Below are 21,021 nucleotides of genomic sequence, written 5' to 3'. Positions count from 1 at the left end.
TGCCCAGCAGCACCTTTGTGGAAGGAGAAATGCCCACGATGGTGCTTTTGTGGATACACAGTCAGGCTGATCCATCCGGGCTGTTAGCCCTGCACTGGTTACTGATTACAGAATTACTGCCCCTCAGGTAATTAATCATGTTCTCTGCAAGCAAGAGAATCTGCTGATCTTAAGGTGAGGGTCACCTGCATGTAAACCAGGGAGAGCAGAGGGGAATACAGGAGGAGTGTTGAGCGTTTAATTTCAGTAGGTCTTGTACTTCACACAGAACTTTCACCAATTAAATTCATTACACACAACATAGTGGGAGCACCTTCATACCAGTTCTAGATTAATTTATACCACTTTGGTTTTCTTTAAAGGGACTGACAAAAAAAACAGCGAGAACTTTTCTCAAAATCACCAACAAAAACGTGCAACTATTTTAGTAATTCAGCCCAAAGAATGTCAAACTTCGAGATAAACTTGTGCAGGATGTGCATACCCACAGAAATGGAAAGTTTCCACAAACTGTTTTTCCTTTCCATATAACTGCCTATTTATTGGCCAAAAAAAGGAAGAGTAAAATACAACAAATAGACACAAATGTGCATGTATGTGGCAGAGCTGAGGGTGGTGCCTGGGCTGAGCACTCACCTGCATCAGCCAGTAAAAAGTACACAAGGAAGGCCTCAACTCAAAAAACTCAACTCCTGTGCTCTTGTAGTTTCTCCCACAAGCACACCTTCGCTATTTCCTCCTGCTCCATTTGAATGTTCCAAGCCCATCAGATGAATAAGACCTTTATAAAGCTCCCAGGTGCTGTTGTGCCTTGCTGTTCATGCAATAAATATGGCAGTAAGCCAGGAAAGGCAAGTGATTATATATACTTTTAACGGGTTTAGGAAGGATGGAAAGGTGTGGGAGAAGGGGAAGGAGGGAGGGATATGACTTTAACACTACAGCATTGTTTTCATGGATAATTTTGTTTAAAAATAAACGAAAACACTGATATGTATGTACAACAGAACAAATGAAAACAAGGCAGGTTTCTGGATTTTTTCAGCATGTGATGTGCTAGGTGGGAGTTGACACTATGCACACAATGACAGAAATGCACAAAAGGATTAATCGCCCAGGCAATTGCAAACCAGAGCTCCCACAGCTGGATGAGAGTAAAGACTAAATTGAGTTGTAGCAAAAATATGTTAAATCAATATTAACCACAGGCAGCGGGAGCAAATCTTTATTTAGAGACAGTTTACACAACCCTCCCCCTGTCTCCCTGCACCCATACAGATGCTGTTGCTGAAAGGTTTCTCAGTGCTCAGGCATGGCTGGAAGTGCACCAGCAGGTCCTGCTGAGGGAGGGGAGGCAGGATTCATGCCCAGCTGGGCTGGCAGGCACACCTCAGTGCTGAGAGATGGGCACTGCTGTGCCAGAGTTGCCAGAGCCAGCAGAGACCCAGGTGTGGCACAGGGGACACCTTGGAGGGGCTTTGTGGCTCCCCAGATCACAGCTTCCTCCTTTTCCAGTTCCAGACCACCTCTCCGGGGTACCTGCCCCAGTCTGCAAGGGCAAATGGGGGTGTTAATCATTCAGCATGGGGAAAAACAGATACACAGAGCAGCAGATGATGAGCAGGCAGTGAAACAGCAGAAAAATCTGTTTTCTCTAACGGCAGCTATTTAATGCTGACAGTGCCTTTCCAAAAACATCCCAGGACAGCCATGAAGTTTGGCTGAGTGCTGTCTATTCTTCCCTCCAGTTCACATCATCTACGTGGAGACCAAACATGCATCAAACTCACTGGGAACTTGCCTGAGTCCTTATGATGCAGGGCAGGGAAGGTGGAAACAAGCCAACAAGGCATTCATTGCTAGCACCACTCTCCCCTCACTCTTTACTCACTATCTGCAGAACAATTGAAATAAGGTTCCTGGAATTTGTTAGAGAGGATTCACTTTGTTGTCAATATGGAGGAAGCACTGCAGCTACACTGGGAAGGAGAGTTTCATGGTACTTATTCTTCACATAAGCACAATATGATGCTTAAGAGCTACCACACTGCCAAGAAAGCCTGAATTTTGGGATCAATCTTAGCTCTGACTTGTGGACTTGTGCACCAGTGGCAAATCATTTCTCTGTGTACAAGGGAGAAACAACACTCTTGCAAGAATTCCTGGTTTGTCTATTGAGGTTTAGAAGTCTTTAAGCAAAAGGTGCTGCAGAAATCAGCATAAAAAGCACAATTTTGTACAAAAGCTCCTTTAGAGTAACTCCTCTTCCCTAAAGCACAACCACTCCTCTCTTCTTTCTCAATCACCACACTCAAATCTAAACACTTTCCAGCAGTCAATTTAATTTTTAGGATCAATAACTTGGAAATGTGAATGAAACTGGTCAAGACTCTTCTGTGCTTCCTCCACAGCTTACAAAGGAATACCTTGTAAGCTCTTGACATTTGCCATAAGTATCCATTTATCAAGTGTTATTTAAATGTAATCTGGTTGGATAAGACAGACTGCAAGCCAGACACAAACCCAGGCAAAGCCTATGCAAAATTTAACCTAGATAGAATGGCATGCTTGTATTTGGACATGCTACAAGGCAGGGGTTTTTTCGACAGTGGGATTTTCTTGGAAGAAGAGAAAGAGGAAGCAGGAAGTGAGGTTAACAAAGGTGTTTATGAATCTGCAGAGTTGCCAGCTCCAACAGATAAATTCAGGACTATACTGCACCCAGCAAGAGCAGAGGACACACACCTGAGCTAAAGGAAGGAGCTTTGCTCATTGCACTAGTGCCCCAGCTTTTGAAAGCAGATTTTTCAAAGGTCTGGATGGGGGCTGGATTAGCTTGGCTGGCAAAATAAAAGTATACCAAGAATCTGATTTACTTTTTGGGAAACAGAACTGACTTAAACATATCTCCTAGTTTCTCACTGCTTACTAGAAAGTGGTATCCCACATCAACACCACCAGTTCCCTTCCAGGCTGTGCTTCTAGGAAGGCTTCACTGAGGAATGTGGAGGGTACAGATGGATTGCTTCCATGTTTATTCTTTCATTAGGAATTTGTTTCTGTGAGCACCTCTATCATAACACAGTCTGATTTATGCACACCTTGCAGCAGGGAAGACAAATGAACCAATTTTTCCACAGAATGAAATGACTTCATGCTTTTAAAACAAATTTTATTCTCAGGATTTCTGTAAGGGACAAGACTTTGCCCTTAACAGCAAGCTACAACCCAGAACCTGTGTCAGTCCAAATGACTAAATACATTACAATCTACTGACAACGTCTTGTTTCAAAGCTCTTCATTTCAAGAACCACCTTTATGGTTTACACACTCCTTGGGAGCAAGCCAGTAACTCGGGGCACTGGCACTCTTCATTCCAGCAGGACCAAGGTAGTGACTGCTCTTCATTAAGATGTGGGACAGCAAAAGAATGCAAAGCTTTTTCATTTACCTTCACGTGGGCACCAAGGAGAGGCTTCTGCACTTCCTTCAGCAGCAATGGAATTGCAGAGGAGGAATAGATGAGGGAGAGGAACCTGTGCAGGGCTGGTGGATCTACATGTTGTGGCAGGGCTTTGAGAGCTGCTTGTAAGCAAGTAGAGTTAAAGACTGCACTGGAAAATCCAGATCAGCTCCACTGACAGAGGGAATGAATCCTTCCCCACACCCCTCAGCACTACGTGCAGAGATAAAGGTTTGCCCCTTGATGCTTAGCAGAAGTCTGACTTTCAAATCAAAACAGCACTGTGTCATCTGGCTGGCTGGGCTACGCTGCACATGTGGTGTCTGCTTGATCTCCTCAGACTGGAGAAATGCTGCAGATAAAGTACGTGCAAATAAAAATAGTTTGAAGAAGAATGCTGCTGATAACACCCAGTTGTACCTTGTTGCTTCATGCTTCCAAATGTTCTTCAAGAGCTGCTCGTGCCTTGCGGGGGAATAGGCAGCACTTTGTGCTTATAAAAATAACTGACTCTCCAAATTTCCTCCTCCCTAATGCTAGCAGAGGAGACATTGGCAGGTAAAAAAGGATTTCTGTATGTTCAAGAGGCTTTTGGGTCAGTAGCAGACCCTGATACCACGGACACCAACAGCCCTCATGCTCCCTTTGTAGCCCAAAGCAAAGGGTCAAAATGGGAAAAAGAACTGTCAGAATTATCTGTAGCCAAGATAATTGCAAGGTCTGAGGGCTCAGATTTCAGATGGGAAAGTGAGAAGTATGTGACCCACAAAACCCTCAAGCAGTCCAATTTCTATTTTAAATAGTGAAGGAGAATGCAGATTGTGTAGAGACACCTAGAAAGTGAAAAGAGTTGTGGTCAGACACATTTTTCAAGAAAAGCAAGAGCTGTGTTGCATCATGTGCAAAATAATGCCCTACCTGTATAGCCACCAACACCATGAAGCAATAGAAATAGGAAAAGACAAATTATCCAGCTCCATAAGGGAAGAAAAATACTGAATTATTCTTTTTAAAGTCTCCAAACACCAAAATAACTCATGTAGGTGTGTTGGCTTTGACTGGGATAGAGTTTATTTTCTTCACAGTAGCTGGTATGGGGCTGTGTTTTGGATTTGTGCTGAAAACACTGATGATAATACCTAGATGTTTTGGTTATTGCTGAGCAGAGCTTGCACAGAGTCAAAGCCTTTTCTGCCTCTCACACTGTCCCACCATCAAGGAGGTTGGAGGATCTCAAGAAGCTGGGAGGGGACACAGCCAGGACAGCTGACCCCACTGACCCGAGGGACATTCCATATCATATGGTGTCATGGTCAGAGTATAGAGCTGGGGGAAGAAGGAGGAAGGGGAGGATGTTAGGAGTTTGTCTTCCCAAGTCACTGTTACATGAGCTGCAGCCCTGCTGTCCTGGGGATGAATTAACACCATGGGAAACAGTGAATTAATTCCTTGCTTTGCTTTGCTTGTGTGCATGGCTTTTGCTTACCTATTAAACTGTCTTTATCTCATGCCATGATTTTTCTCACTTTTACTCTCCTGATCCTTTTCCCATCCCACTGGTGTGGGAAAGAACAAGTGGCTGCTTGGGGCCAGCTGGGTTTAAACCACAACAGTAGGTCAACAGCAATAAAAAACAAATATATGAGAGACACAATCACATGAACCCCTCTGATGACGTGTTTTGCCCAAAAATAACCACAGGCACTTCTTTTGCCCCCGAACCCAAAGAGCTGAATAAGATTGTGTTCCAGCTGCACAGTCACATTGCGAGATAATACGGGATGTGAGCCAGATTCTCACCTCACCTAAATCAGCAGAGCACTGCTGGAGCCACTGCAGTTATTTTGAACAGTCCCAGCGGAGGATCTCGCCACACATTTCGGTGTGATATACACAGCTCCCAAGCAGCGTGACCAGCTTTATTAAAGTTCATATTTTTCCAATCGCAAGTGTCTCACATGCTTCATTATTCAAATTTTATATAAAGAAACCATTAAGATCTCAAGGTGCCCTGAGGACCAAAGACATTTTAAAGGGAAGCAGTTAGAAGCAAGGCAATGGGTATTAAAAGTTGGGGTTTGTTGGGTTTTTTTTCACTTCTTGACCTATTTAAGAGGTCAGGAGAGCTAGCAGGTTAAGAAGAGGGTTAAAAAAAGGCCACTGGAACCATCCCCTCTCTTTCTTTCTGGATAGATCAGAATGAATCTGGCTTGTTTATTTTTTCCTGTTGTAACATGGGTCAAAGTATTAAAAAGACTGAGAATCACTGACCTCTTGCTTAAAATCTTTGGGCTCACACATATGACAAGACTGGGCAGAAGAGGTTAAGTTCAAAGCAGCTTGAGCCTCTAGGGACACTTTGAAGTACTTTAGGATAATCGAAATTCATAAGGACCCCTTTAATGCCTAAGTAAACTAACAAATGCTTTTGGAACAGTCTAGCATCCCCCAAGGAAAAAGAGCTGTGTAGTAATAATCGCTGAAATACCCAAATAGTCTAAAAAATAGTCTGATAAAAAAATCCTATTAGAGCTGCTCTGTTCCTTGGGTAAAGGTAATTGCATTTTTTTTTTGCTTTCTAAAAACAGCAGCCACCATCTTCCTCCCAAAGAGAGTTAGTCTTCAAAGAGAAGTGCCATTCCTGGTAACTGGGGACAGACTATCCCAAGGAAGTTAACCATTTAGGGTTGGACAGTGTTCTTGCTGCCAGATGCAGACAATGCCATGCTGCCCTGGCCCAGCCATTGGGGAATATGAGGAATTTAAACTCCTCAAACAGACCTCATGACCAGCACGCTGCACCCTGGCTTTGGACAAAAATATACTTAAAAACGAGTTGAATAAGCAACTGCTTTGAAAGGTGAGCTCCTTCCGAGCTCTACTGCTCTGTGTTTTGTACAGGCACATTTCTAGAAGCAACAGAAGGAACTCTGTTGTACCTCCAGAAGAGAAACAACAGAATATTTTTGTGACCCATGACATGTTACAATTAGGAATGATGCTTCCTCCTCAAAACAAACTCCTCATGTTGTCCAAAGTTGCACATAGTTGCTAGAAATAAATAGGATATCTTCTCACTAACTTGGAATTGCATTTCCTAAGAAAAAAGATTACTTTGGGTAGGGAAGTGAAATTAGAGTATGTGATGCAACCACAGGAACATTATTTTACATCCTTAATTCTGTGTAATTCCAGAAGGGATCTACTGACCTGCCAACATGTGGTCAGGAAGGCAAATTCCCTCTCTTATTATGTACAAGGAGGAAGAATAGAGAGAGTTGTATTTTTCCACTCTTTACAGCAGAGTTAATTCATTTAGGACGAGGCAAGGAAGTCATACATCAAACACTGTTTCTGGGAGATCAGCACGACATTTTCTCACTGCCTCTCTTGCTTAATCCAGCATTTCCCCACATGGGATGGATGACAGTAGAGCAGGCAGAGCCTTCATCCAGAACCCTAACAACAGCTATAGGGTGAGAGGGATACAGCAGCACCAGCAGGGCTCTGCTCTGGACCACAGGATCTGCACAGCAGGAAGGTCTCAGGTCAGACACAGGAGCCTGACAGCATCCTCCTTACTCCCAGGAGGGACTGAAGACCCACTCTGGAAGCTAGAGTCAGCAGAGACTCTCTCCCAGCCACCACACACAGGGCACCTTGAGGAGGGGGAAAATAAAACCAACTGCATGTGACTAGATCATTGCAAAGGGGTGAATAGGAGATGAATAATCCTTGTGAGGTGGAGTCCAGTTGGGGTGCAGGAAGAGCACATCATGGAGCAGAATCTTGAGGTGTGAGCAAAACAAACATGGCAGTTTTGCTAATTTTCTCCCCAAGGTAACATCAAGGCTTCCACTCCTTCACCTGAAGGTGAAAGCAAAAGAGGTTGGTAATAATGGTGTGGATCAGATTCCCATTTAAAGTGGTCTCTGGAGAAGTACAAGTGTTTCACATCAATGACCAAAGCAGCTGTGGAACTAATTGCAACACTTTGCCCAACATTTCATCAACTACAGTAAAGACCCCATATCCATATGCCATTAATAAAAGGCAAAAAGAGTGAAAAATTAGTACTCAGGGGAGTTAATAGCTGGAGTGGGGGGGTTGTTATTTTTGCTGGAGATAGGCTCCTGGTAAACTCAAGGGGTGGCTTGTAACTAGTTAAACTGCCTGAAAGAGAAAGATCTCTGCAAAGAGATCTTGGCTAAATCAGTGGGAGGATTTCTAAGAGTGCTGGGTTTGTGTGCTTGTACAGTAGCAGTCCCCACTGTGCACGAGCTGCTCCAAGCAGGGAACACCAGCTCTGCCAGATGTGCCACCCATGGCATGGCATGGGGCAGCAATGTCATGTACTCACCACAGCTGTGCAACTCACACACAGTGTCAGCGCTGGAATCACGCCCAGACTCAGCCCTGGTCATTCATAAAGATGGACAGAGCCCAAGTCCGTGATTACAAACACTCTTACACGCAGTTATGCAAGTGAGTGAATAATTCAGGCTTTCTTCCCAGATACAGCATTGCATTGGGCTGTGTAAGAGCACAGCTCTGCTCTGGCACAGTCTGACATCTCTGTACATCAGCCCTTTTCTCCTCCAAACTGGGGAAGAGCAAAGTGTTCAGAAAAGCCCACAGAAATGTGACCTCTCATGGTATCACCCTCTCCCTCCTGAGCATTCCTCCCTCTCCTGCCTGGCTCCCACTGTGTGTTTGCTTTTTGCCTAACACCAGGATCCCAAAAAAAGAGGAGGAATACCAACAGCCTGCTGGGGTGACACATGCCCACGGCTGGCAGAAAGACTGTGGCATTTTGAACTCCAGGGAAAGTCTGAGCAGAAGAATGCCCATAGCCAAGTACAGCTGTGCAGGCTGCAAAAATGCAGCCCAGAGCGAGAGCATCACTGTGGGAAAGTGAACTCTAATCCCACAGACTCCATCACAACCCATCTCATCCATTCCCATATCACATGTGCACTTCACAGGGTTGCTATAAGAACCAGATAGCTGGAAGTTAGGGGAGTTTAAATTTAACAAAGTGTTTCCATCTTTAGTAAAGCAGAAAATACTACCAGCATTCCCCAGTTACCCAACATCCTCCACTGGAACACCATTTTCCCAGTGACTTTCTCAGGCATCTCAGTATTGACTGACTCCCCTCCTTCCTTGATTCTCCCAATTTTCCCTTGACTGCACCATCTTTGAAATCCATTTCCTTGCCTCGTGCTGTGCTGTGCTATCATGTGTTCCAGACAGGTACTGTGCTCCATGAAAGCTCCCTGTGGCTCCATGAGAGGTCCCCTGGGCAGCCCAGCCTCACCCTGCACTGCTGCAGGACCCAGCTCCAATTTCCTGGCTGATTTAACACCTCAAGAGTCACATGTGGAAATGCTCTGGCCATCCCTTCCCTGCTCTACATGTGTGTGGTTGCACTTTGCACACAAGTAATAAAGCAAGTAAACACAAACTGCTCATCACTTTTCAAGGTGACTTTGCAGCCCCATTCAAATTCATCCTTTTAAAAATTTTTCTTTGAGAAGTATGCTATTATCTACATGCATCCTACCAGAGGAGCAGGCAGCAGCTTTTTGCAGGTTTAGTTATTTGATCCCTGCAGCAACACACTCCTGACACAGTTTTATAGCACTCTGTGGAGTTTTCCAGCAATACTTCTCCCATCTCTCTAACAGACAGTGGAAGGGAGCACGCCTCTCATATGGGTGTAAGCATATTTCCAGACTTTACAGCCAACCCACAGCTGCACAATATTAAACACAAAAGTAAATTATCATCCCCTGTTGCATTTTATGAAAGGGCAGAATACAGCTAACTACTTAAGCCTCTACATCATTCTTTTAACCTAGAAGAGAGAAAGTGCATGCTTTGAAAGCTATTTTTCTTTCACATGTTCAGCTAGGTCTTCTGTTCTAGGTGAGTATTTCATACAGATAATGCTAAGCAGCAGAAATAATTCCTTCCACACTCCTTGGTAATACAAATTCTGATATAAATCCACATTAGAAGTCAGCTGGGTAAGAGCTCAGACAGGTACTTTCCAAATGCTCAGCTGATTCCTCAGATATCCCCAGCAAAATAAAAAATAATTACACTTTTTGCCTTGCAATGAATTTGGACTATATTTGGTAGTTTTGCTTTGGTGTTGAACTATTTTTAGCAATTTGGTTTGGTGCTTGATAGGTAACCACAGCAGGAAACAAACAAACACAAGAAAAAAAAACAAACCAAAAACCCAGAGCATTTCAATTACTTAATTTTACCATGAAACATCTACACACTCATGAAAAAAATAAAAAGCTCCCACCTTAAAGTAATTTATTTTTCTGCAGCTAAGCAGCATTTTGTGGCCAGGGGGGAAACATTCCCAGAAGTGCTTCTTCCAGACCTTTATGCACACTGTAAAAACCTTCCAGTGCCTACAGAGACTGTTCTCCTGATCCCATTTTATGCCTCCACTGTGCAAATGCTACATACAAAGTGGGTGAGAGTGTTTTTTAAAAACAGAAAAACCACAAAAAGGAGGTGCTTCAGCTCTTTACTGCAATTTGGATGAAAGCTTGAGGTATTATCTGTGTTCCTCAAAGAACACAACCATCTCTCTACTAAACACAAAACATACTTTAAGGACCAGTAACTTGTTGCTTTCTGTGCACATGAAAGAGACAATGAACTAACATGCACTTCCATGTATTCAAGATTATTGGGCCAGCAACCATCTTTTCACCTTTAGTTTAGCACTCACTGTGGGCAGGTTTGCTTACCTCACAGACAGTCTCCATGGAAGTGTTTTTATGGGGAGAGAAAGCATCACGGGATTATTTTTGCTTGACTTTCCAGGGGGTTGTGGTGCCTCTCTGACTGCACTTTATATTTCCAATGCCACCCCACATGTCTAATCAGCTCTAAACTTCCCTAGGATGCACTTTCACATCAGGTTCAGAGGGACACAACACAGGCACTCCACACTGTCTTCCTCTTTATTTTTAAACGCATCTACTCTCAGGGCTGGGGGGAAAGGAGACAAACCAGCATGCTTGCAGAAAGTGCTGTGGGCTCCCAGCTCCTGCCAAAATCTGGCTTTTCAGCCTGGTTCCCACTGAGCTCTCACTGCTCACCCTCTCTGAGCTTCTGCTGAGCTCACAAAGGTCCCCAAATGAAGAGTTAAAAGCTGCGCAGGGAAGTTGGAGCAAGCCTGCAAAAACATTTTGATAAGCTTGTGTGCAAGTGAAAAGGCAACAGCACACAATGGCCAGGAGCCCACGTGCTCTGCCCTGGGCTAGACATAAATTCTCAGTGCCTCTCCTGTGCTCTAAGTGATTCCAGGTCACATCCATACATCATGGAACTTTACTGTCGTGCTCACGGTGTTTAAACTCGGGGCAGGAAGCAGCTGGGCTCCAGTGTATGATCTCATGTGGATCTGGGCATATATTTCCACAGGAGCATGGTACAGCTTTAGCAGGCTCAGTTTTTGCTCCATACCTGTTTTTGTGCTGGGGGAAGGAAATGCCATGTGGATTCTGGCACACGCAGTGGAGAGCTGACGGCAGAGGATCTGCAGAGGGAACCGCCGTGGTACAGAGGTGTTGAAAACCAAACAGCAACCCCAAATTGAGAGAAATGTAAAGACTGATGAAAAAATATCAAAGCACAGGTTCATCCCTGAACAGAGCCAGACCACAGGCAGTTTTACAGGAGTGGAAGCCAGGGCAGAGCTGGGTGGCTTTGCTCTGTTTGCTCAACACCAGTGACATGAGCTGCACTGCACAGAGAGGCACAGGGAGAAGCAGGAATTGGGAAATTGGCACTGAGCAGGGGAATGGAGCATCCCTCAGCCTCTCCACACAAAGCCTGGGAGCCAGAGAGCTCTGCCAGTGCACAGCACGAGTCACAGCCACCTGAAGCCACCCATGGATTAGAAGGGACTTTGACCCATGGCTAGGCACAGGATGAGCTGAGCTGGAAGGGAACCACAAGGATCATCCAGTCCAACTCCCAGCCCTGCCCAGGACACCCCAAGAGTCACCCCATGGGCCTGAGAGCATTGTCCAAACCCTTCTTGAGCTCTGTGAGTCTTTGAGCTGTGACCAGTTCCCTGTTGAGCCTGTCCAGTGCCTCATTTTTATAAACTGACACCAAAATAATTAACATAAATGTCACGAGAAGCTGCCCCAATGCACACTAACATGAGATACCCAGCAAGCAGCTGTGTTTTCACACGCTTAGATCAAAGGGGCTGCGGAGCAAGAAGGTCATGGTTTGGTTACAGTGTCTAAACAACAAAACCAGTGGGTACCACTGGGGCTGTCACCTGATCTCATCACCCTGAGCTCACCAGCTCTGGAATTTAGTGACCTTCCCAGATCAATATTTCAGAAATGACTGAAGTTTCAGAGTATGCAGAGATTCTGTCAGCGTTGGCTTAATAATTATATCAGAAGTCCAGGAAAGGGGAATACTTGTTCCCCCTTTCCTGCTAGCATACATTTTTCAATTGCTCTGGGATACAGCACACACCCGGAGGGAGTAAGTATTTTCACTTACAATTTGAATCAGAGTATTTTTTTCATTAAAACATTTTGGAGATTTTTTTTAAAATCAGATTGATATTACAGCCTCTCTTACATTTTTTACTTCATGTTTTCCAGGACCATGTAAAGACACATAGGAAGCTTTATTTCCCAAGTTTTTTTCTCATTTTCACCTCTGTAAACACAAAGTCAGGCTCCTTGGCTGTCAACATTTAATCACATGCAATCGTATTTCCTTTTGCCAACTTCCATTGTAATATCATGCAAGCAAGGAGGAGGAAGCCAAGATCAGTTCATAGCCAACATAGTGATACTACTTTGTTTTCTATGCACCTGACACATTTTTGCCTGGTTCCAGCTCACCAAAAAGCCAACACTGGCCACATGTATTAAATTAACTTGAGTTTCATGAAATAGATTAACTTGAGTTTCAATCTCCAAGCTTTGGGTTTCTTTCTTTGTTTTTAATTTTGTTTTTCACAACAAAAATAACCTACTTTTTAAAAGCTTGGCTAAGGTTCCTTCCTTAAAGTTTTATTAGTTCTGCTCCACAAGAATAAACCTGGCAACAAAATCTCACAGCTTTATCGTGAATCCCTCATTATTTGGATTTTTCTGAAAGCATCAATATTAAAACTGCATGATTGCATAAAGAAGTGAAGTATGGGCACAGATAAATAGCCCCAGCCAGAGCTTATTTCTAGGCTTTTTGTTGCTTGGTAGAACCAGAAGCAGTTGCAAAGCCCTGAAACCTAGGAGCAAGTAAAGACATGCTTGTGGGAGCAAAAATGGGAGTCACCAGGGTTGGGGCTCCCCCCACTCTTTGCAAAAAAAAAAAAAAAATTAAAAAAAAAAAAAAGTGTGTATATAAATATCTCTACAAAGGGATTGCACAATATTTTGGAGTTTGAATCACGAGTTTCAGCACTGCAAACCCTGCAGTTGTGCATCCTGCCGATGGCTTTCCTTGCCACCTGGGAAGGTAACACCCATGCCCAGCAGCACTGCCGTCCCCAGGGATGGCCAGATGGCATCTCAGCAAAGAGACAGCTCTTGAAAAGCAAGGACTTGCGCCAGTGGAAAGTCTCCTGCTCTCCAAGAGATGCGTTTCGTGCCAGAACTGCGAAAGATTCCCCCAACACTTCTGTTCCCAGAGCTCACACGCTGAACAGGAGGGATGGTGATTATTTGGGAGGTTTGGCTGTTACCAGAGCATTCTGGGGAGGAGCAGTGACATTTCTACTGCAAACTGAGCTCCCCAAGCCTACCTGCAATGCTGGGATATACCAGCCCTGAAACTGAGTGAATGCCAGCAGGACACTGACTTGTCCTCTCCAAGTTAAAGTGTACTAAGTGAATTTATTCTGCTCTGCATTTCAGAGTTCACACTTCAATTTAGAGCAACTCCACGGAGTTCAGCGGTGCTGCTCCTGCTTTACAGCAAGGTAATAAAGATTATAATCAAGCCTTCTGTGCTGCTAAGGTATTTCTTACTTGATCATGTTGGGAAAGGTATATTCTTCTCATCACAAAGGCATGCATAGCTAGATACCACGTTGTGTAAAGATGGTTTCTCCTGATGTGGCTGGCTCTGACTTCAACTGGGGCACTTGAGCACCTTTACAGACTAAGCATGAACAACAAAATTTTTTTCAGAGACAAAAACTAATTTAAAAGAATCCGTTTGACTTGTATTTGACAGCTAGAAGAATGCTAATTGCTTGCTTGCTTTTAGATAGTGAGGTTAATGACCCTTCAAACACAACTCCAAAATATGCTGTGGTGACATTCCATAAATAGTGAGGGCTGGGAGTTCACTTTTAATTTCTTTTTTGGTAGTCAAGAGAAAGGGAAATGATGGTTTCAGCAATTTATCTCCCTCTTGTTGTGCATGCATATGCAAGAGTCAAACTTCATATAATAAAGCAAAGGCAGAGTTGTACCCATATTCACGTGTGCCACTGCTAAACTCCCTGCTCTGCCCAGGGATTCCTCACACAAATCATTAATATCTTGGTGGGTAAAAAACAAAATAAATCACGTTTGCATCGCAAAGTTTATGAACTTAGAATTAGTCTCTAAATAATGTGTAAAAGTTGGAGGTAAAGGAAATGAAGCTATAAATGAAGAACACAACAAATGAACTAATGAAAAAATGCACTGTTCACATAACTGCTCCTTGTGATATTGAAAGAAAAAAAGAATGGGTAAACATGTCTTAGAAACATATCTATTAAGAGACACATTTGCAAGAATCAGTGTTTTACACAACTTTCTTAGGCCAAATTTCAGGTTTCAGTTTCTAGAGGTCTTCACCAGCATAAGACTTCAACCAATCTGCTAAACCATACCTGAGCTTACATCTTATTCTGAAACACAGTCAAGATTAAACATGTAATAAATTCAGGAGCTGAAGAAACAATCAGACCAAAAATTATGCATCATCTGGGACTTCAGCTGAGGACAATCCTGAATTGTGTTTTGCTTCTTCAAAGAGATTAACTCATTGCTAAAGGAATGACCCTAATTACTGGGCCTCCACTTTGATTTATTTTTAGATACAGCATGCACAAAAATATTTTTAAGGGAGAGAGAGAGGGAAGGAGGGAATGGGGGGAGACAGGGAGAGAGAGAGAGAGATGCTCATAGGGAATGTAAACAACAGCCAGCTAGTAATTGAAAGAAATAATTGTTTCCCATTATCTCTGACAGGCAAAGCCTAGATTTGAAGTGAAATTGCAAAAACACAAATTATGCAAGACGTGGTTTCCATCTAGGAAAAAGAAGTGTGTTTCCCTGAGTGCTGCAGCTTCAGAGTTGAATGCCCTCATCTTGGAACAAGTTGCTAGCCAAGTTGGACCACATGTATTCCCACTCATTTCTGAACACTGCTAAGGATGCATTTGATTTTCACCCAACTGGGAGCCAAAGCTTTGTCTGAATAGACATTGTCCATGAAATGCACACATTTGATATAAAGTGTATTAGTCAATTTGAAAACTGCCCTACTCAGTGAGATAATGCCCTGTAGTTTCAACTGAATGAGGTTTCATAAGCAGTTCAGAGAGAGGCTAGTGGGAGACTAGTTTAACTTAAAAAAAGCCTCTGAAAATAACTAATTACACCATGTACCACCAGATTCTCCTAATAAAAATGGAACAGTCAGGGGATGTTAATCATCTGGAGCTAAGTGGGCAGTGGATACCCCAGGGAAGGGATGTGGCCCCAGGACTGCAGCCTGGATGGCCAGTGGGAAAGTGCTGTGGGCAAGCTGGGGGCTGTGCAAGAGGCCAGGCAGGCATGATCAGGCTTGGCAAGATGAGGTCAAGTGGAACATTGCATAAACACGACTGCAGAAATCACATCTCTGACAATCCCCATCAATGTGTCAGCAGGCAGAGCGTTCAGTTCTGCCATCCTCATGCAGATCCTCAGCTGAATAATCAGGCATGACCTGCTGAGATGTGGTCCTGGGGCTCCTGGGCTACCTGCAGCCACTCCAGTGAGATAATATCCTTATGTGGAAGGAATACAGCCTGGCTCCCACCCCAAATCCATCCCCAAATCCAGACTGTCACATTGTTACAGGGATTGCATGAGGTCTGTCCACAAGGCAGGAACAGAACCATGACCACCCTCGGAGGGATGCCTTGGGTGGGTTGAAGCTCACTGCCTTGTCTCTGCAGTTGAAGCACTGAGCTCTGCACTTGGGCTGTTCAAACAAACTCCTGCTCAAGCACAGACTGAAAGCTCTCCCAAGCTAGCAGTGAACTGAAGTTCTTCTGGTTCCATAATTTTAATAGCTCGTACCAATAAAAATAATAAAACAAGCAATGGTCTCAGCCCACCATTTAGCACCTGGTTACACTTCAACTCAGTTCCAAGCAGAAACTGCTAGAGCTTAAGGGTCAAGACAGAACATGGGGAAAGGTGTGATTGATTGAATGTTTAATTAGGTTTTCATAGAGCTTCTGACATCCAGCCCCCCAGAATTCTGCAATACTCCAGAGTTTCTCCCCAGATTCAGTGTGACAAGACTCAGTGATGTGCTGTTGTCAATAAGTACATACACTTCATGCTTACTCGCTTTGCTTAAAGAACAAATCATAAATAGTTGTATGTGACAAATTCCCCAGTATTGAACCTTCACGGCTGCCAAGCAGCATGCTGCAGAACAGAACAAGGAGGGCTATAATTTTCTTTTCTTCGTTTTGTTATTTGACCTTCAATTTTTCAGTTGTCCTTGGATCAGTCTGGAACTAAATATAGTCTTTTCAGCATTATTTATATGTTTAACCCAAAGCTCGCCACGTGTGTCAAGGGACTATCACAACACTGTTCTAAATTGTTTTAACAGCTTATTTTAAATTGAAAAATGTCATTTTTGAAAAACCATTGTCAATTAATTATGATTCCACAAACTCCTACCGTCTCTCTTGTGTTTTGTAACAATTTGCTCACAGCCTACAAGACAAAGCCTCCAACTTGCTCAGAGAAAGCTCTTGAAACTGCCCAGCCCTTGAAAATGCTGACTGATCTTTAAATTAACACAATGATAATGATTTTGGCCACCAGCTATTTACAAATGCAATGCAATTTACAAATCAAACCCCCATGGATGGATCAGCTGCATCCTTGGGGATCAACAGTCACGGGGGTTGAAACATCCCTTAGTTTGTATAGATAAAAATTCACTATTTGGAATTGGAACCAAAACCCACCACATTCAAAGGAAAGCCATTAGTGTTTGGTTACATACAGTAATTCCCCCCAAACTCAGCAATATATTTTTCAGTCAAAAGGTCTTTCCCAAGCAAGGAAAAGACAAAACAGTCAATGCAATGATCCTCTGTGAAACCTTGAGAAAGGACATTTTGCGCCTCGGGGATGTTTCTCTGGTGTCTGTATCAGCTACAGAAATGACCAAAACAACAGGGCTGGGTGGGGGCACAGGTACAGGGCAGCCACACACCATTTCTATCCCATAAGAGAAATTCCCCCTATATCATCACATTCTGCAAACAGCATCAATTTTCTTTTATTTACATAACCAGTGTGAGCAACTTCAGGGAAGGATTTATGGTGCAGCTTGGGTTTCTGTGTGGGTTGCTCTTTTACTGTATCAATATTATGTTTAGCAACATTTTTCAGTCGGGAAAAATGTCTGTGTGAAAGTTGGAAGGTGGGAGAATTATGTTCTCAGGTAAAAAAGAAAAAAAACCCACAATACTGTTTTATCACTGATCTAAGCAATGCCAGCCAAACTCAGCCTATGAATTTAAAGGGCTTGCACTAGTAAATCAGCTTAGAGCTGTTATTTAAGAGTTCAGAATTTCTTGGATAATTAATGAGACAAGCTGCCCATGTAAACTTCACCAAAATAGTTTTACATCTTACAGTCAGCTCTATAACTTGACCCAAAATAGTGTCACCCAGAAGAACAATCAGCCACTGCCACCAACGATTGCAACAAGATTTCCCACTGTTAACCACCCCTTTAAACCCAGATTTTCAAAAGAGCTAAGCACCTAAAATATTTTACTTCTTTGGAAAAAAAAATAAATAAAAAGAAGTCAGCTTTGTTACAACACAGCTTTCATTTCCTTAGAGCTCTGAGTTCAAACGCATGGATGCTGCAAGAGTAAATGCTCAGACATAAGCAAATCACCTTGGGAAACACTTTCACAAACACAACTTTAAAAAAAATATTAATTCATGTGCACTTCCTAGTCAGGGAAATTTCTATTGAACTTTTTTTGCTGCTTCGTAACTTTACCAGGGCAATTGAGTAAAATAAACAGAACTCAGTTCTCAGGCAAATTTGAGACCCTGTTTTAATGATTCAGCAAGCTCAGGTTTAGGGCAAGAAGCCTCTATCAAAACCATATCAGCTATACCAGCCAAAGAATTGATCTGGTAGAAAAAAGCTCTGTTAACTGAAATTTGTTAATATGGCAAAGCGAACTTCAAACCAGATCAGGTCCAGCCTTTGTTCTCCCAGCAGCATGACAGAAATGGTCTAAGTGACTTGTCTTGCTCTCCAGCTCAATAAATCCCAATTTCTCGTGTGTCCAGCCCTGCCCAGATGAGCTGTGCCTTGGAGAAGGATCTGAGTGTGAACCCACAGCCCAGTGCTGCTCACAGATCCTGCAGTGCTGGAGAGAAAAAACTGCAGTTTTTCAAAACCACACAGCAACACATCAACACCAGAATGAAGATATACAAGGCAAAACCAAGACAGTGTCATAAAACACACTCAGGGTCAATAGCTAATGTCTGTGTTATAAAATTCCTATTGGTTTTACCCAAGGTTATTTCCTTAGCTGCCAGAAGTCATTTGGCTAGAGATGGGATAAGGGGGCTGCTTTGGGCACTGAACATGATCTATCCAACAATCAGATCACTTACATTTGGCTGCTTGTTTAGAAGTTGTTTGTTCTGAGTCACTTGCTATGTATTTATATATAAGTGCAAATATATACATGCATGTAGACTCACAAGGTGTTTACATAAAAGCTCTCCACTGCTTTTTGGATGTGAAACCACAATATTTTCCTTCAGTTCCAAACTGTGCTTTATCTAGATGACCAAAAGTCATGTTGCCGAATTTTACTGCCTTTCTTCCCCCCAGCTAGCTCCAAGTTTCTTCACATCTCAGAGGCTACTCTTGATGGCAAAAAGACAGACCATTAACCCAGCAATGTTCAAACTTTTATCACCTTTCTCTGCCCCTGCAGGGATAGATCATACTCCCCCAGAGGAACACCTGGCTTAGCCACCCTCCTCCTGTACAGGAGCACATCTCAGGGGGGAGGTGAGCATCTCATCTTCCCAAGGACAATGGTCCAAACCCATTCAGGGGGGAGGTGAGCATCTTATCTTCCCATGGACAATGGTCCAAAGCCATTCAGGGGGAAGATGCAGTGCCTGTGACTGCAGAGTTCCTCCAGCATATCCTCCAGCATTGCTAAATTACACACTATTAAAGAACAAGCATCTCAACTTTATTAGTAATCTTATTATTACAGCGTTGTAAAAGAAGACAAATGCGGGGGTTTTTGGTGGTTTTTGGTGATTTTTGATGATAAAATCATTATTTTTTGTGATGAAGCAGCCACTGTCTGTTTGAAACCTGTGCTTTGCACACCCAGAAAGGCACACACGTAATTCATATGGTGCATTGCAAGCTGCACGGAATAGAAAGCAGCTGGAGGAAAATGGCTATAGAGAAATGGTTCTCCTGGGCATCATCTGTTGATTTGTTTTGTTTATAGAAGGAATGAGATTTTTATCTCTGCTCAAAATATAAAATGCTTCCATGGCACTGAGCTCACTGCTTGGCTATGCTCTCACTCAGGAACGTAAATAAAAAGGGGGAGAAGGAGGGAGAAAAAGGCTTTACTGCACAGAGTCCCTAGCAATGTCAAAAATTAAATAGGAAATGTCCACCAGTGACACAGTTAAAGCTTGAAAGAGGAACTAAGTCACCAGCTCCCATGGAAATAAAGGTCTCCTTACCATGCTTGTAAATGGCTTGAGTTTCCTAAAGCTGAGGAGGCAGGTAAGGGATAAAGTATCAAATCCCAGCTCTCAAATCCCAGAGTGAGTCCTGGCAGGATGACCACACTTACATTTTAAATACACCAGTCCTTGTGAGATTCATGGCCTGGGAAGGCACAGGTTCCTAGAGTCCTTCCACCACCCTGTGCCCACTGTTAATATTCCAAGCTCACTCTGCAGCCTTGCTTGGGGAGGTTCCTCACTCTGTGCCTCACACCCAAGATCTGATGGTCTCTCTCAGTTAATAACAGAGCTCTGTGTCCTAGGAGGACTCCAGATGGCTGGGTTTCCACTCAAACTGAGAGCACTTCCATTTATATTAAACTAAAGTGACATCTCAGGAAAGAAAATATATTGTGAAATCACTGAATACTTAATTACTGCTAAAAAATTAAATTTTTAAAAATTTTAAAATGCAATTACTGAAGCTGGCATCCAAACTGTGAGAATTTACCTGAGGTCTAAAACTTTCTAGTAGACAAATTTCAAAATATTATTGTTCTGAATAAGAAAGGCTTGAGGTTTGTTGCCACAGCTAGGAATAGTTCTGATAAAACTGAGGATTCTTTATCTTTGCACCACCTATTCCTCTCTCTGAAGGGAAGATGACACAGCAAGCCAGACACACAGAAGTGAAGGCTGCTGACTATTACTCCAGAACAGCCCTGTTTCATAAGCTCCAGAGGGATTTGAAGTCTTTCTGGAGCCACCAAGAGGTGTTTGCCCTTCCTAAAGCTGCTGGCCAGAGCTCTGACCTGAATGGCTACTGAGCAACTCAGAGCTCAGAGTCCCACACTGAGCACAGTTCATCACAGCTTTCAGAGGCATTAATCCATCCAGTACAGCAGTGTTACAGCCACTGAAATCCATCCTAACACAAACACACAGCTTCTCATTTTGCTGCCATGAAGCTTATACTGAAAACCCTCTTGGAGAGATTGCTTCATCTCAAGCCGTGATGAGTATTTCAGAAAATCTTAAAACAGAGATTTGTTGAAGTCTTTGGAGAACAAACAGGTCATATTGATACTTTAAAGACAGAAGAGGGCCCTTGCTGTTTTGCCCATCATCACTCTCTGTCTGTCAAGCTAGCATGCAACCCACTGAAGATCCTTTAGTTGCTCCTTCCTCTCCCAGGATGGCTTTATTTCATGTCTTTCCCACATTTCCAACCACATGCCTCGACGACCTCTTCAATTGTTATAGCTCTACTGAGAGGGTGTTTACATAAAAGCTCTTTGGAGCTTTTTGGATGAGAAACCACAAACATGCATGCACAGATTACATCAGATTTATTGCCACCGACAAAGTTAAAACAATGCTGAGGGTTGCAGGTTCAGAACTCTGCCAAGAGTTCTCATCCAACAGCATTCATTCAGAGTAGCTTGTGATCATACAGTTACCAATTACTCATCTCCTCTAAAGTCCACTGCTTTTCATCCTTCCCGT

General features: G+C 43.2%; 1 protein-coding gene and 1 long non-coding RNA gene across 3 annotated transcripts in view; both read right to left on the bottom strand.

The window, feature by feature from the left end:
* Positions 1 to 21,021, bottom strand: part of TBXAS1 (thromboxane A synthase 1) — a 208,990-nt gene that overhangs the window by 180,959 nt on the left and 7,010 nt on the right. The gene's annotated exons all lie outside the window — the stretch shown is intronic.
* LOC146442825 (uncharacterized) lies at positions 1,212 to 3,614 on the bottom strand. The gene is made up of 2 exons (XR_014849412.1): positions 3,452 to 3,614; positions 1,212 to 1,549 (listed from the first exon to the last, which is right to left on the bottom strand). It is a non-coding gene; the product is annotated as an uncharacterized LOC146442825 (long non-coding RNA).

Source organism: Lichenostomus cassidix, chromosome 1Ab (assembly GCF_008360975.1).
Source record: "Lichenostomus cassidix isolate B80296 chromosome 1Ab, HeHo_3.0, whole genome shotgun sequence".
Classification (NCBI taxonomy): Eukaryota; Metazoa; Chordata; class Aves; order Passeriformes; family Meliphagidae; genus Lichenostomus; species Lichenostomus cassidix.
This window is presented reverse-complemented; position numbering and strand designations above follow the sequence as displayed.